Source organism: Odocoileus virginianus, chromosome 20, assembly GCF_023699985.2.
Source record: "Odocoileus virginianus isolate 20LAN1187 ecotype Illinois chromosome 20, Ovbor_1.2, whole genome shotgun sequence".
NCBI classification, from domain to species: domain Eukaryota; kingdom Metazoa; phylum Chordata; class Mammalia; order Artiodactyla; family Cervidae; genus Odocoileus; species Odocoileus virginianus.
Genome location: NC_069693.1, coordinates 4,145,119 through 4,159,010, shown reverse-complemented (window position 1 = coordinate 4,159,010; position 13,892 = coordinate 4,145,119). Strand labels below are relative to the sequence as shown.

Sequence of the window (13,892 nt, the reverse complement as noted above, 5' to 3'; positions counted from 1 at the left end):
ACGCTCACTCTCTCCACCACGCGTCTGGGATTTCCTTTCCCACGTCTCTGGCACAAAAGGTCCCTTCTCTACCCGATCCTCTCCACCTCCGAGGGAGGGCTAACTGCAGCCTCTCCGCCGCAAGCGCGCTGTCAGCCGCCCAGGTGCAGCCCTGGGCCCTGACCCCCTGGCATGTTCCACCGCGGCCCACTCCAACTGCTCCAGAGGTCCCCCCACGCCAGGCCACCGCGGCCCCTAAACTGTGACGGCCCTTCCAAACGGTCTGCGTCCAGGCATTATCTGCTGTCTGGGAAGCTTACGCCTGCCGACCGCTCCGCATCCTCCGCATCGGCCCGCGCGTCCTCGTGGGGGATGGAAAAGAGCCGCCTTGCACGGGCTACTTAGAAGTCGGCGGGGGAGGAGAGGACGCGCAAAGCCCGGTCAAGCATGAAGTCAGAGTTAGGGCACCCTCCGGATTCCCTCCAGGCGCCTCCGGAACGTGTCCGCGGCGCTGCGGGACATTTCTAGGAGCAGGCTCTGTCGTCAGTTGAGGTCACTCAACATGGGGAGATCCCTTTTTGAGCCAAAAGAAACACCCCTGGAGTGTATCCTTAAGAACTGGAAACTTTTTTACTGTGATAGTGTCTGGCCTTTATTTAAATTGGTGGATCGGGGCGGGGGCGGGGGGGGGGGGGCGACGCCTGAAACTGGGCATCTTTATTGACACAGGAAAATGGGCTGCGGTTCCGATATGTCCAGGACTTTATTCCACTTTGATCATATTCCTGCTCTGTGACTCCTGTAATCAGAAAAAACCCTCTTAACTTTCTCAAGAACCCCCTTCTGACTCCTAACTCCTCTTGGGGTGGGGGGAGGAGAAGAAAGTGGGGAAAGAACGAAGCTTCCCCTTCCGGCACGGTCCCTCCGTCCTCCAGACCCTTCCGATCAGACTGAGACCCCGGCTCCCAGAGGGACAGTCCCTGCCGGGGCAGCAGCTTATCAGCCCGTCTGCTCCTCCTGTTGGGGCCAATCCGAGCACCGTCTGGGCTGTATGTTAGCTGTGAAACGATGACCACAGCCAGGAGAGGCGACACTTTTTGACACTGGATGGCCATGATATTCTTTAGACTCCAGAGAAAATGGGTTAAAATGAAACTTTTTTTGAAATTGCAAAACCAGTTCCTTTTGCATGTGCAGTTAGGAAAAGCTGGCTTGTTGAAATTCTTCCCCCCTACCCGCCCCCCCCCCCCCCCCGCCCTGCAGAATTCTGACCCTGAGAAAGCAAAAATATGCCAGGAAAAAAGCCTGAAGTTAACTCTTATCTTGACTGGGAGATACACAGCCCACTTTACCTGAGACTTCAACTTGAGTAATTTAGTAGAAATTCAAGCCAAGAAAAAAAAGGGGCAAAAGACATTTTATAATAAATCTTTAGTGGAAAACTATGAGATCCCGTGGAGCAGGAAATGGCAACCCTCTCCAGTATTCTCAGCTGGAGAATCCCTTGGATAGAGGAGCCTGGCAGGCTACAGCCCATGGGGTCGCAAAGAGTCAGACGTGACCGAGTGACCAAACAACATGAGCCCTCTGTCTGCCTGGATTTGTGTGTGCCTTGCTGTGAGTCTTTGTCTTTGGATAATGTCGTTGAGGTTAATTTGTAATAAGCTCTATTTAACTGGCTTAAAGAAAAGTAAGCACTTACAAATCAAACAATTCTAAATACAAGGAAAAAACCTAAAGATGTTTGGGCTCACTAGACACATGCCTTGTATTACATTGAGAAAAAAAAATTGTACTTTGGAAAAATACATGTGTTTAGAGGTTCTAAAATATGTTCCTGAGTTTGCTAATCAGAGAATGCCACTATGACAAACAGTTCACAATTGCTTTCTTCTTGGTTTTCACTAGGCGTTAAGGGTTTTTAAAGGTTAAACATTATAATATGGAACCAAAGCCACTAAAGTGACAAGGAAAAGATTTCAATGCATAAAGCAAGTAAAGATACATGTTGTCAGTGAAAGAAGATATCAAAGATTGGAGGTGTTTCTGTTGTAAAAAGTAGTGATAATCTGTTCTACAGCTGGTTATTTGTAAGTGGGGGAAAAACAAGAACAAATTAACACAGATCTAGAAGGTGACAAAAGGTTTGCAGAAAAGGAACGTTGGAAAGATACTTTGGTATACGTATTAATAATACATCAAAGGTTAAAACCTACTTAGATAAAAGTAGATAACTGGCTATACGCCTGCAAGTCTCCTTGAAGTACCAGGTGTAGAATGGAATTCAAGCTTATTCTTCTGGAAATAAATGAGATCAATTTTGTATATTAATGTTCAGGTTGTCACTTCTCCAGCTACTTCTGAAGTTGAGTGGCCTGTCACACCTTCATAAGTCACTCTGGGCTAATAAAAATGACACCAGAAATATGTGAGACCACAGCAGAAGTTTCCATTCCTTTGGACAGGGTGGCACAAGCTCTGACTCTATTGGACCAGGATCAGACTTGCTAAAACTATAACCTGGTTCTCACTCCTGCTTGGGCCCCTGGTCACAGTAATCCTTTCACTGATCTTTGGCCCCTGCCTTCTTAAATCTCCTTGTTAAATTTGTCTCTTTCAGATTACTACAGTTTCACATCAAGATGATGGTGATGCAGAGATTCCAGCCAGTCCTCAGAACAGATCCTGCGGGAATGACAACAGAAGCCACCCTGGGGCCCCTGGATGAGACAGGGCGAGAGCTCCATGGCCCAGCTAGTTGGGGTCTACGAGCCCATGCCAGGCTGAAGCTACAGGAGACAGACCTTCGCTGTCAGCCTCCCAGTGAAGATTTTTGGGGTTCTTGTCTCTCAGACGGATTTGAGGTAGGAGGTGGAGGGGCCTCTGGGCTGGAAGCGGGTGTTTGTCAAGTGGAGTGAAGCTCCACTCAAGGCCAAAACTAGCGGCGGCAGCTGAGCCCTGCTGGAGTCAAGAGATAAGGTGCCAGTGACCGAGGTCAAAGAAGACTCCCCTGTACAAGGGCAGGAAGGCTCCCTGCAGGCCGAAAAGGGAGGGGACCCCACCCCATATTGAGTGTGGACATGCCCCGCGGGCCTCTGTGGTGGGATCAGACCCGCAGTTTGGTCCTACAGGCCTGGCTCTGCTCCACCCTGAGGTCAGACTCTGGTGCACACACATGCCCGACTCTGGTCACACTCAGACCCTGAATCTGGTCCTCACTCACGCCTGACCCTGGTCCACCCTGAGGTTAGACTCTGGTCCACACTGAGGTTGGACTCTAGTCCACACTCAGGTCAGACTCTGCCGGGAGCCAACACACGAGACCGTACCCATGACAAGGCCATAAGGGAGAAAACCTGACGGCATGGCGGATCAGGTTTTCAGGGATTTTGAAAAGCTGCCCCCGGCGCTCACCTTAAAGATGCTATCTGTCTTTCTGATGCCTGCCTCAATGGACTACTCCCTAATTTCTCTGACACAGGCAGGAAGGCCTTCCCCGATTTCTTCCCAAATAAGAATCAATTTAGAACTTTAATCAATAAGTTTCCCGGGTGGTGGTATTTTATGAGATTATTCAGGGTGAAAGGAGTGTTTTAATTTAAACTCCTTTGCTGGCGGTTTGTTAGCCAAATGCATTTATGTGCTTGGCACTAATATGCATGATTGCTTATAATATCCTAATCATAAAATAGCATAAAGAACCTGATTATATAAAAGCCCTAATAGACATAGAGCCTTTTTAAGGGGTAAAGGAGTCCTATTAGAAAACATAAGAAAAATTATTCTATAGGTGGTTCTTGGGTTGAGATTTGTTTGCTGTGTTTTGCTTGCTGTGTTTTTGCTTTTAATGTGTTAAGGTTGTGTTATAGAAACCATTGTTAATATAGTTAAAGATCTAGAGAAGTAAGGACTTAGCTCTAGTGTGGTAACAATGAGATGGTTGTTAATTGTCAGCCAGGAGTGCTAGGCAGAAGCTGCCTCACCAAAGTCGCAGATTCTGCGTGGGGTAAATTCCTTAGATAAACGCAACTGACAACTTCTGCAGAAGGATTAACTTTTGTGTTAACAAGGTTATACTTCTACTCTGTACTGTTGCCCTATGAGACTGCTACCTTTCAGTTAAGGTCACCAGAGAAACAGAAAATAGGTTTACATTCACCTGACTTGCATAAAATGTTAATAGGCCCCAAGGCCAGAAGATAATATACAAGACCCTCATAAACAAAGAAGTATGCAGAAAACACCCTGGTTTTGTGAAGGACAAGCTGACGTAATGTTAAACTATCTTCCCCTTAGAAATGTACTAACTTAGGGTATAAAAGCTATGGTAAAAAATAAAGCATTGCCAGACCCTGCCAGACTCTGCAAACACCCCCATCTGGTCATTCTCTCTCTCTCTCTCTCTCTCTCTCTCTCTCTCTCTCTCTCCCACCTCACAGACTTGGCCCTATCAAGGCTGATCTCACGTGTCTTCTCTCTCTCTCTCTCTCTCTCTCTCTCGCCGACGCCGTTCATCCTGAGGGTATCCCCTGGATCCTGCCGAGGCTGGACCCCGGCAAGACTCTGGTCCACACTAACGCCTGGCCCTGTCCTGACTTAGTCATGATGCTGGTACTCACTTGTCCTGACCCTGGGCCACACTGAGGCCTGACTCCATTCTAAAGCCTGACTCTGCTGTACATTCAGGCCTGCCTCCGATCCACAGTGATGCCTGACCTGTCCACACTGAGGCCTGACTGTGGTCCTGACTTAGGCCTGATTCCAGTCCACACCGAGGCCTGTTGGTCTACACCAAGCCCTGACTCCCGTCCACTCTGAGGCCTGGCTGGTCTACAGGGAGGTTTGACTCTGCTTTCCACACTGAGGCCTGACAGTGGTCCTGCCTCAGGCCTGACTCTGGTCCACACTGCGGCCTGACTCCACGCACACTGCGGCCTGAATGTTCTTTCTCTAAGCCGTGACTCTCGCCCTCATAAGGCGTGAATCTGGTCTTCACTAGGCCTTGCTCACGTCCTCAGTAGGACCTCGTAATAGGAAATCCTCTCTACGAAATATAAATTAAGTGTGGACTGTCGGTAATTCAGAAACTGATACATGCTGCCAAGCAGAAGTCAAGTATAAACACATTTTTAAAAATACAGACATATAGAAAATTTTATGACATCATCTGCTCCACTCCTGTGCAGACATTAGATGACACCTGCATGCCGTGGATGACTGCACTGGGAAGTATAGACAAGTCAGAGCTGCAAGCTGCGCGCAGAAGGAGAGACGATGGACAAAGAAGATGGGGTACAAGCACGAAAGGCAGTATTATTCTGCCATAAAATATGATCAAAAATACCTTTTCCATCCTCGGTGATGACAAAGATGACCATGATCTCGGAGAGAGGGGGCAGTGAGCGGTGCTGAAGACAGTCATGGCTTCCTGTGAGGAACTGGACCTGGGGAGCCAGATGAGAACCAGGAGTCCTCGCCGCCAGACCAGCAGGGGACAGGGGCGAGAAGCCAAGTGACCCGCTGAAACAATGAACGTTTCAAAGAGACAGAAACCTGTTAAAAGAGGTACGGAGTTCACTTTTGGAGACACAGCATTGCATGTGGGCGAGCACGCCGAGGAGAGTTTGTTTAGGACAAAAGCGGGGCAGAGATACGCGCAGAGAGAGAGGGCGCGGCCATCCTGGATGACGAGCCGGGAAGAGGGGGTGGAAACCCCCAGCCAGGACCGTCCTGCCGGGCCTCTGTTTGCCTTTGCCAATTACCCTGTCTCTTCTTCACACCCGACTGTCGTCTGGACCCGCCCCAACATGAGTGCAACAAAAAGAAAGCAACCAATACGTGGGGAAATGTTTGCAAATAAGGAGGTCGACAAGGAAACCATCTACAGCTATGCAGACTGCTCTTTCAATTTTAAAAAAGCAAACTACCAAATAGGCAAGTGGGCCAAAGACCTACATGGAAAATTCTCCCAAGAGGGCATCCAGACAGACATAAAGCCCGTGGAGACTGGCTCAGCATCACTATTATAGGAAAATGCAGTTCAAAACTGCACCGCGGTATCAGCTCATCCCACTCAAAATGGCCATCATGCCGAAGATCTACAAAGATTAGTGCTGCTGGGGGGGGTGGGGGCATGCAGTCCTCCGCACTGCGGGCGGGGATGTAAATGGGTGGGTGCAGCGCGAAGGACAACAGTGTGGAGAGCTCTTAAAACAGAAGTTGTCGAGTTCCCACGTGATCCACAAGCCCACTCCTTGCCTTAGATCCGGAGAAAATCATGATTAAAAAGGACAGGTTCACCCCCTCTTTTCAGGGCAGCACTATTGACAACATCCAAGACAACATCAACCAAAATGTTCATCAACAGAGAAACGAAGTCACTGGTCCTTCGAGACACTGGAACACACTCAGCCATCAAAAACAACTGAAGCATGCTACTGGCAGCATCAGTGGACCCAGAGATTTAGCATACTGAGTGAAGTCAGGGAAAGGGGACTTTATCACTTACAGGTGGAATCTATAAATTCATACAAATGAACTAAGTTGTAAACAGAAACAGACTCACAGACTTAGAAAAGCAACTTCTTTTTATTTTTAAAAAAAGAAGTAGGGGAGGGAGACATTAAGAGGTTAGGACTAACATATATACACACTGTTATCTGGGAGATAACCTAAAAGGACCTACAGAATCGCACAGGGAAGTCTAGAGAACACACTGACAGAATCTATATGGGAAAAGACCCCGAAAAAGAAAATCCAGGTGTCTATGTATAAATGAATCAAGTTCCTGTAAACCTAAAACAAACACAATATGGGAAATCAAATCTACTCCAATAGAAAGAGAAAGTGAAGTCGCTCAGTCATGTGAGACTCTTTGCGACCGCATGGACTGTCATCTACCAGCCTCCTCCGTCCGTGGGATTTTCCAGGCAAGAATACTGGAGTGGGGTGCCATTTCCTTCTCCAGGAGATCTTCCCAACCCAGGGACTGAACCCTGGTGTCCAATAGAAAATAAAAACTAAATAACCCCCCCAAAAAAGTGGAGCATGGAGAAATGCTGCCGTCTTGTGGCCGCTTTTGGTAACAACAGAAAAACCTGTCTGATGGGTATTTAGTATTCACAGTGGATGGCTGGTTATCAGAGACTCCATGGACACGAGTTTGAGCAAGCTCCGGGCGTTGGTGATGAACAGGGAGGCCTGGCGTGCTGCAGTCCATGAGGTCTCAGAGTCGGATATGACTCAGTGACTGAACTGAACTGAACTGAACTGAAGCCTTAGGGACATAAGGGAAAAAACATCAGCCCTCTACAAACTGCGCTCCACCCTGCGGTAAATCTTGCGAAGAGAATTCAAAACAGGGCCAATGTTCAAGAAGTCTATGTGAAGACGTAAATTGGAGTCACAGGGAAGAAACAGAAAGTCCGCGGAGAGCCACGCAGCTTCACTGATTGTTGTGTGCATGTTCACAGTGGCGCAGCTGTGTCCCAGGCTTTGTGGCCCCACGGACTGTGGTGTGCCAGGCTCCTCTGTCCATGGGATTCTCCAGGCAAGAGTACTGGAGTGGGTTGCCATTTCCTCCTCCAAGGGATCTTCCCAACCCAGGGATCAAACCCGGGTCTTTTCCGACTCCTGCGATAGCAGACGGATTTTCTTTACCACTGAACCACCTGGGAAGCCCTTACTAATTATTAAGAGACTGCACTGCAAGTCAAAACTACACCGAGGTGTCACCTTACACCACTCAGAATGGCCATCCTCCAAAAGATCTTCAAAGATGAAACGCTGCCAAGGCCGTGGGGAACAGGGAATCCTCCTACGCTGTGGGCGGGGAGGGAAGCGGGTGGGTGCAGGCACCGTGGAAAACATCTGTAGGTTCCTTAAAGCATTAGATACAGAGAAGCCACATTTTCCGGCCATCTCACTTCTTGGCCTAGAACTAAAAAATATCCTAATTTGAAACATGTGCACCCCTATTTCTAGGGCAGCACTGTTCACAATAGCCAAGACACAGCTTCAACTAAAATGTCCATCAATATTTTCTATTGGAAAAATGAAGAGTAACTGGTTCATCTATACACTGGAATCTATTTGGCCATCAAAAAAAAAAGTAAAAAAAAAATACCATTGGCAGCAGCATGGCTGGACCGAGAGATGATCATACTAAGTAAAGTCAGAGAAAGATAAATGCTTAAAAATATCACTTACAAATGAAATCTATAAATTCATAGACATGAACTAAATTCTAAACAGTAACACTTTCAGACTTAGAAAACCAGCATGTGATTATTTTCTTTTAAAGTTATGGGGGACACATACACTTAGAGGTTACAATTAACATATACACACTACTCGATATCAGAGATAATTTAAAAAGACCTACTGAATAGCACAGAAAGTCGATTGAACACACTGTGATAAGGTATAGAGAAAAAACCCTGAAGAAGAATAGATAAACACCTATGTATAATTCAGTCAGGCTCCTGTTCACCTAAAATAAACATCAGAAATTAACTCTACTTCTATAGAAAATTTAAAAATTACCAAATTAAAAAAAATCCAGGAAGCAATGGAGCAAGAAATATTGCTGCCTTGTGGCCACTTTTGGCTACAGCAACTGAAAAACCTATGCTGTTCAGTTCAGTTCAGCGTGTCCAGCCCTTGTGACCCCATGGACTGCAGCACACCAGGCCTCCCTGTCCATCACCAACTCCCGGAGTTCACCCAAACTCATCTCCATTGAGCCGGTGATGCCATCCAACCATCTCATCCTCTCTCAGCCCCTTCTCCTCCTGCCTTCAGTCTTTCCCAGCATCAGGGTCTTTTCAAATGAGTCAGCTCTTCGCATCAGGTGGCCAAAGTATTGGAGTTTCAGCTTCAGCATCAGTCCTTCCAATGAACACCCATGACTGATCTCCTTTAGGATGGACTGGTTGGATCTCCTTGCAGTCCAAGGGACTCTCAAGAGTCTTCTCAACACCACAGTTCAAAAGCATCAGTTCTCCTGTGCTCAGCTTTCTTCACAGTCCAACTCTCACATCCATATATGACCACTGGAAAAACCATAGCTTTGACTAGATAGACCTTTATTGACAAAGTAATGTATCTGCTTTTTATTATTTTTTAATTTCCATTTTATTTATTTATTTATGCATTTATTTTTATTAGTTGGAGGCTAATTACTTTACAATATTGTAGTGGTTTTTATCATACATTGACATGAATCAGCCATGCTGTCTAGATTGGTCATAACTTTCCTTCCAAGGAGTAAGCGTCTTTTAATTTCAGGCTGCAGTCACCATCAGAAGTGATCTTGAAGCTCAAAAAAATAAAGTCTGCCACTGTTTCCACTGTTTCCCCATCTATTTGCCACGAAGTGATGGGACAGGATGACATGATCTTAGTTTTCTGAATGTTGAACTTTATTTTGTTTTTCCATTTATTTTTATTCATTGGAGGCTGAATGTTGAACTTTAAAACCCCTCTCTGCTCCCTAAGTCGCCCCGTCGTCCAGCCGGAGCCCGGGTGTGGACACGCAGGGTGAGGCAGGGTCAGCACGTGTCCTGCCCAAGGTCGGTGCCCAGACACAGCTCCACGGTCCTCTCCGAGACTTGCTCTGTCCTGTCTGTTTTCTGCCCTGAGACTGAACATGAGGAAGCGCACACTGCCTGGACCTGGCTCCGGAGCTCTGTGCAGGGAACTGTCGACCAGGGTGGGCCAGGGGCTGGTGAGTCCAGTTACAGGGACGGGGTCCCCAGACCTGCTGTCCCCCCAGATGCCACCACGCCTGCAGCGGTTGCGTCGGCCACGCTGTCTGCACAGCGAGCGTGGCACGTGTCCCGGGAGGAGCCGGTTTTATCCCTCATGCTGTTCATCCCTCTCAGGTGATTAAGCTATTAAAGATCCTCACTGCACAGCCAGACCTCAGGTGGAAACACTCCTGTGTCCTCTGTGGAAAATCAGAGCTGAGAAAGCATAACTGGGCATTAAAGGGGCAGGCGAGGTGCACCAGTCACTTCCTTCCTGCACCTTCTCCTGGGCGTGCTCCTCGGGGCGGCATCATCTCGTCACCGTCACAGCCCTGAGCTCCATCCCGGGCAGGAGTCTGGCTCCAGTGACTTCACGCTCCCTGGATCCTGCTCTTTATGGCTGGAGCTCTTTTTCTAATCTGGAAAGCAGCCCATTTTGAAGCCATCATTCCCACCTCAAAATGCTGTGGATCCCTGATGCCCCCAGGCCTCCACGGGAGGATGATGCCTTTTATTGGGACAGTTATTCGAGCGCTTCCTAGGGACGCCGTCACACCTGTTTTCACTTTGTCTACGGGCGGTGTCTACCTGCAAAGGCGGCCTTAATAGGTGTGGCAGAGACCACACAGCCCATAACTCTAAAACATCTACTCGCTGACGCTTTATAAAAATCTGCCTCACGTGGCTTTTGATGGCCAAGTCGAAGATCTCTCTTGGTAAATGTCACGTTGCACTTGAAAATACATGTTGCTGTTCTGTCACTCCGTCGTCTCTGACTCTTTGCGACCCCATGGACTGCAGCCCAGCAGGCATCCCTGTCCTTCACCATCTCCTGGAGTTTGCTCAAACTCATGTCCATTGAGTCACTGATGCCATTCAACCACCTCATCCTCTGTCGCCCCCTTCTCCTCCTGCCCTCAATTTCCCCCAGCAAATATGTGGGTTGTTTTCAAATATCTTTGACCTTGATTTCTAACATAACTCCACAGTGGTAAGAAAACAGACTCTGTATGATGTCAATACCTTTAGACCATGACATTTTTGCACCGTGTTTTATATGCCAGGATATATTCCAGTGTCTCCTGGTGTACAGTCTATGGGAACTTGAATCGAATTTGTACTCTGTTGCTGTGTGAAAATTATGCAAATCTTAATTATGTTGAATTGGTTCACAGTGCTCTTCGGATCTACTCTAACTTTCTACTTCTTTGTATATTCATTCTATTAATTTGTGATATTGAAACTCCAAATAAAAAATCTTAATTTATCCACTTAAAAATAATTGTAATATATAGTGGAACTATATGTAACCTTGTTCTGTATTTTCCAGGTTTCCTGTAAATGTGTTATCCTACTCTCATAATTTAAAAGATATATGTATATTTAAAGAGATTTGCCTCAAGCACCTTCTTGTATATAGTGCTCCTACTGCCCAACACCCACCCCATGTGACAATCCGAAATGCCCCCGCCCCTGGGCCAACCACACACCGCCATGGGTTTCTGATAGGCTTTCCACTGAGAAGTTGTTCTTTTTTGCTGTCTTTTGTTTCTTACTGGGTATGTGTTCATGTCTTCATTTCTTTGAGGACTGACTCAGAGTCTTCTCAAGTCACCATTTAGGATGAGGAACTGTTAACACCCAAGGTCCTGTCCACTGTCACTTTTCAGGTCAAGAACCCCAAACCCCACACTATAGGTATCTTCTTCACTTTTACTGCAAAGTCGTAAATAGCTTGCTCACTTTACTTCTGTGATTCCACTTCTTCCCCAAACCAGAATTTTCTTGGGAAAACTTACTTGGACCCTGAGTAGGTGAAACTTAATACACAGAACAAATGGGTATAATTGGAGCAGAATCTTCCTATTCACAGTAGCTATTCTCATTATATGAAGGTATTCATTTTTTCTCTTCAGTTATGTCTTGGGTTGACTAAGAAGTCCGTTTGGGTTTTTCCAGAAGATGTATGGAAAAACCTGAATGAACTTTTTGGCCAAGCCAACAATATAGACAAAAAAGATAGGCAGGATGGTTAGGCATTGAGTTAATAAGCATCTAAGCCACCTTTGAGCAGATGATACATAGACTGAGGTGGATATGGTGCAGGTTTCTCACTGTTGGTGGAACATTTATAAGCACAGAAGAGGGAAAGGGTAGGATAAGCCCTAGAGTTCAGTATTTAATTGGAGGAATCATGACTAACTCATGTTTTTGTTGTTCAGTTGGTCAGTTGTGCTCGACTCCTTTGCAACCCCATGGACTGTAGCCCATCAAGCTTCTCTGCCCAAGGGATTTCCCAGGAAAGAATATGGGAGTGGGTTGCCATTTCCTTCTCCAAGGGATTTTCCCAACCCAGGGATTGAAACTGTGTCTCCTGCATTGGTAGGCAGGTTCTTTACGATTGAGCCACCAGGGAAGCCCAGTAACAAGTTGTTGATCATCATAACGTTTGTGTCGATTGAGTTAGAAATGTGCTTGCTTTTTTAAGCAAGCAGGATAACTCTGCTACGTGACTTGCGGATGAAACCCACTGCCAGCTTGCTTAATTCAACCCAGTCCTACCGATGTTCGTTGGGTGCTGGCTACGCCCCCAGGAGGCTGTGTGGGCTGTGGCTATCCACCCCAGATGACACAGGACGAGCGATGGCTGAAAACTGATTGACAACCAGGATGCTGAACACTTCAGCCTCGTAAACATGTCTCTCCTCTCCTGCTCTGGACTCAGAGGGAGCTTTAAGCGCCCTGTGTGTCCATCGAGAGGTGAACGGATAAAGAAGCTGTGGGGTGTGTGTGTGTGTGTGTGTGTGTGTGTGTGTGTGTGTGTGTGATGGAATATTACTCAGCGATAAAAGGAGGCTATGAGTCACTTCTAGTGAAGCGGTTGAACCTACAGCCTGTCACAGAGTGAAGTGAGTCAGAAAGAGACAAGGATCATTTAACGCGTATATATGGAACCTACAAAGATGGTACTGATGAACCTACTTGGAGGGCAGGAATAGAGATGCAGACGCAGAGAAGACTTGTGGACACAGCCGGGCAAGGAGAGCGTGGGATGACTTGAGAGAGTAGCCCTGAAACATTTACACTGACGAACGTAACACAGAGAGCCAGTGGGAGTCTGACGAAGACGCGAGGAGCTCAACCCAGCGCTCCCTGAGGGGTGGGAGGCGGGAGGGAGGGGACACGTGCATGCCTGTGGCCATTCACGGCGACGTATGGCGGAAGCCACCACAATATTGTAAAGCCGTTATCCTCCACATAAAAGCAAGCAGAGCCCTTCAGAGTCCGGGTTCCTCAGGCTCTCAGAGGCTGCTGGGGCCCCGCTGCGTTAGGAGTCTCTCTGGCATGAGTGGAAATGAGCAGGGAGAGAACGAACGATGGCTCACACGTGGGTGAAGGGAGATCTCTTCCTTCCACAGACTCCTGCCAGTAGCCGCTGAAGGCCGAAGGGAGACCACGGCGGACGTTTGGACTCGGGAGGGCGCTGGGCTGGGAGCGGAGGAGGCGCGCCGGGACGCCGGCCGGACACGGGCCCGGTCTCAGGACGTCTCCCCGCAAAGCACTCGCTGACCGATCGCGAGGCCCATGGTCCGCGGACGGGGAGACGCCTGCCAGGCGCCCGTGTCGGGGCTGGGACCGGCAGGCGCGGTGTGCGCCCCCAGCAGGAAGCCCTGAGACCGCCGCAGAGCCTTTCTTTCTTTTTAAAGGGATCCGCCTCCGCCCCAAGTGGACCATTTCTAAGTCCTTACCGAATTTCTTACACGACTGCTTCTGCCTTAGGTGTTTCACTTTTGTCGAGAGGCCTGTGGGATCTTAGCTCCCCGACTGGGGCTGGAACCCGCGGCCCCTGCGATGGAAGGCGAAGGCCTAACCACTGGGACACCGGGGAAGCCCAGCGACTTGACTGGTTCAGGAAGCTTTACTGAGATGTCACTGACACGGAAAATATGTGCGTGTGAGGCATACATCATGGCACTATGATACGGGAATATACTGTGAAATTATTACCACAGGAAGGTTGACGCCTCCATCCCCTCACAGAATTAACGTTTCTCCCAGCTGGTGGTGATAACATGGAAGATGTACTCTCTTACTGACTTTCTGTCATACCGTAAGTGTATAGTGCAGGACTGTTAGGTCCCGGCCCCAGGCGGTGCATCAGAT

At 47.9% G+C, this 13,892-nt stretch overlaps 1 long non-coding RNA gene across 1 annotated transcript; it reads right to left on the bottom strand.

Moving 5' to 3' along the window:
- Positions 1-677: 677 nt before the first annotated feature.
- Positions 678-12,813, bottom strand: LOC139029800 (uncharacterized). Its single transcript, XR_011482008.1, has 3 exons — positions 12,711-12,813; positions 5,324-5,532; positions 678-778 (listed from the first exon to the last, which is right to left on the bottom strand). It is a non-coding gene; the product is annotated as an uncharacterized lncRNA (long non-coding RNA).
- Between the last annotated feature and the right edge of the window lie 1,079 nt (positions 12,814-13,892).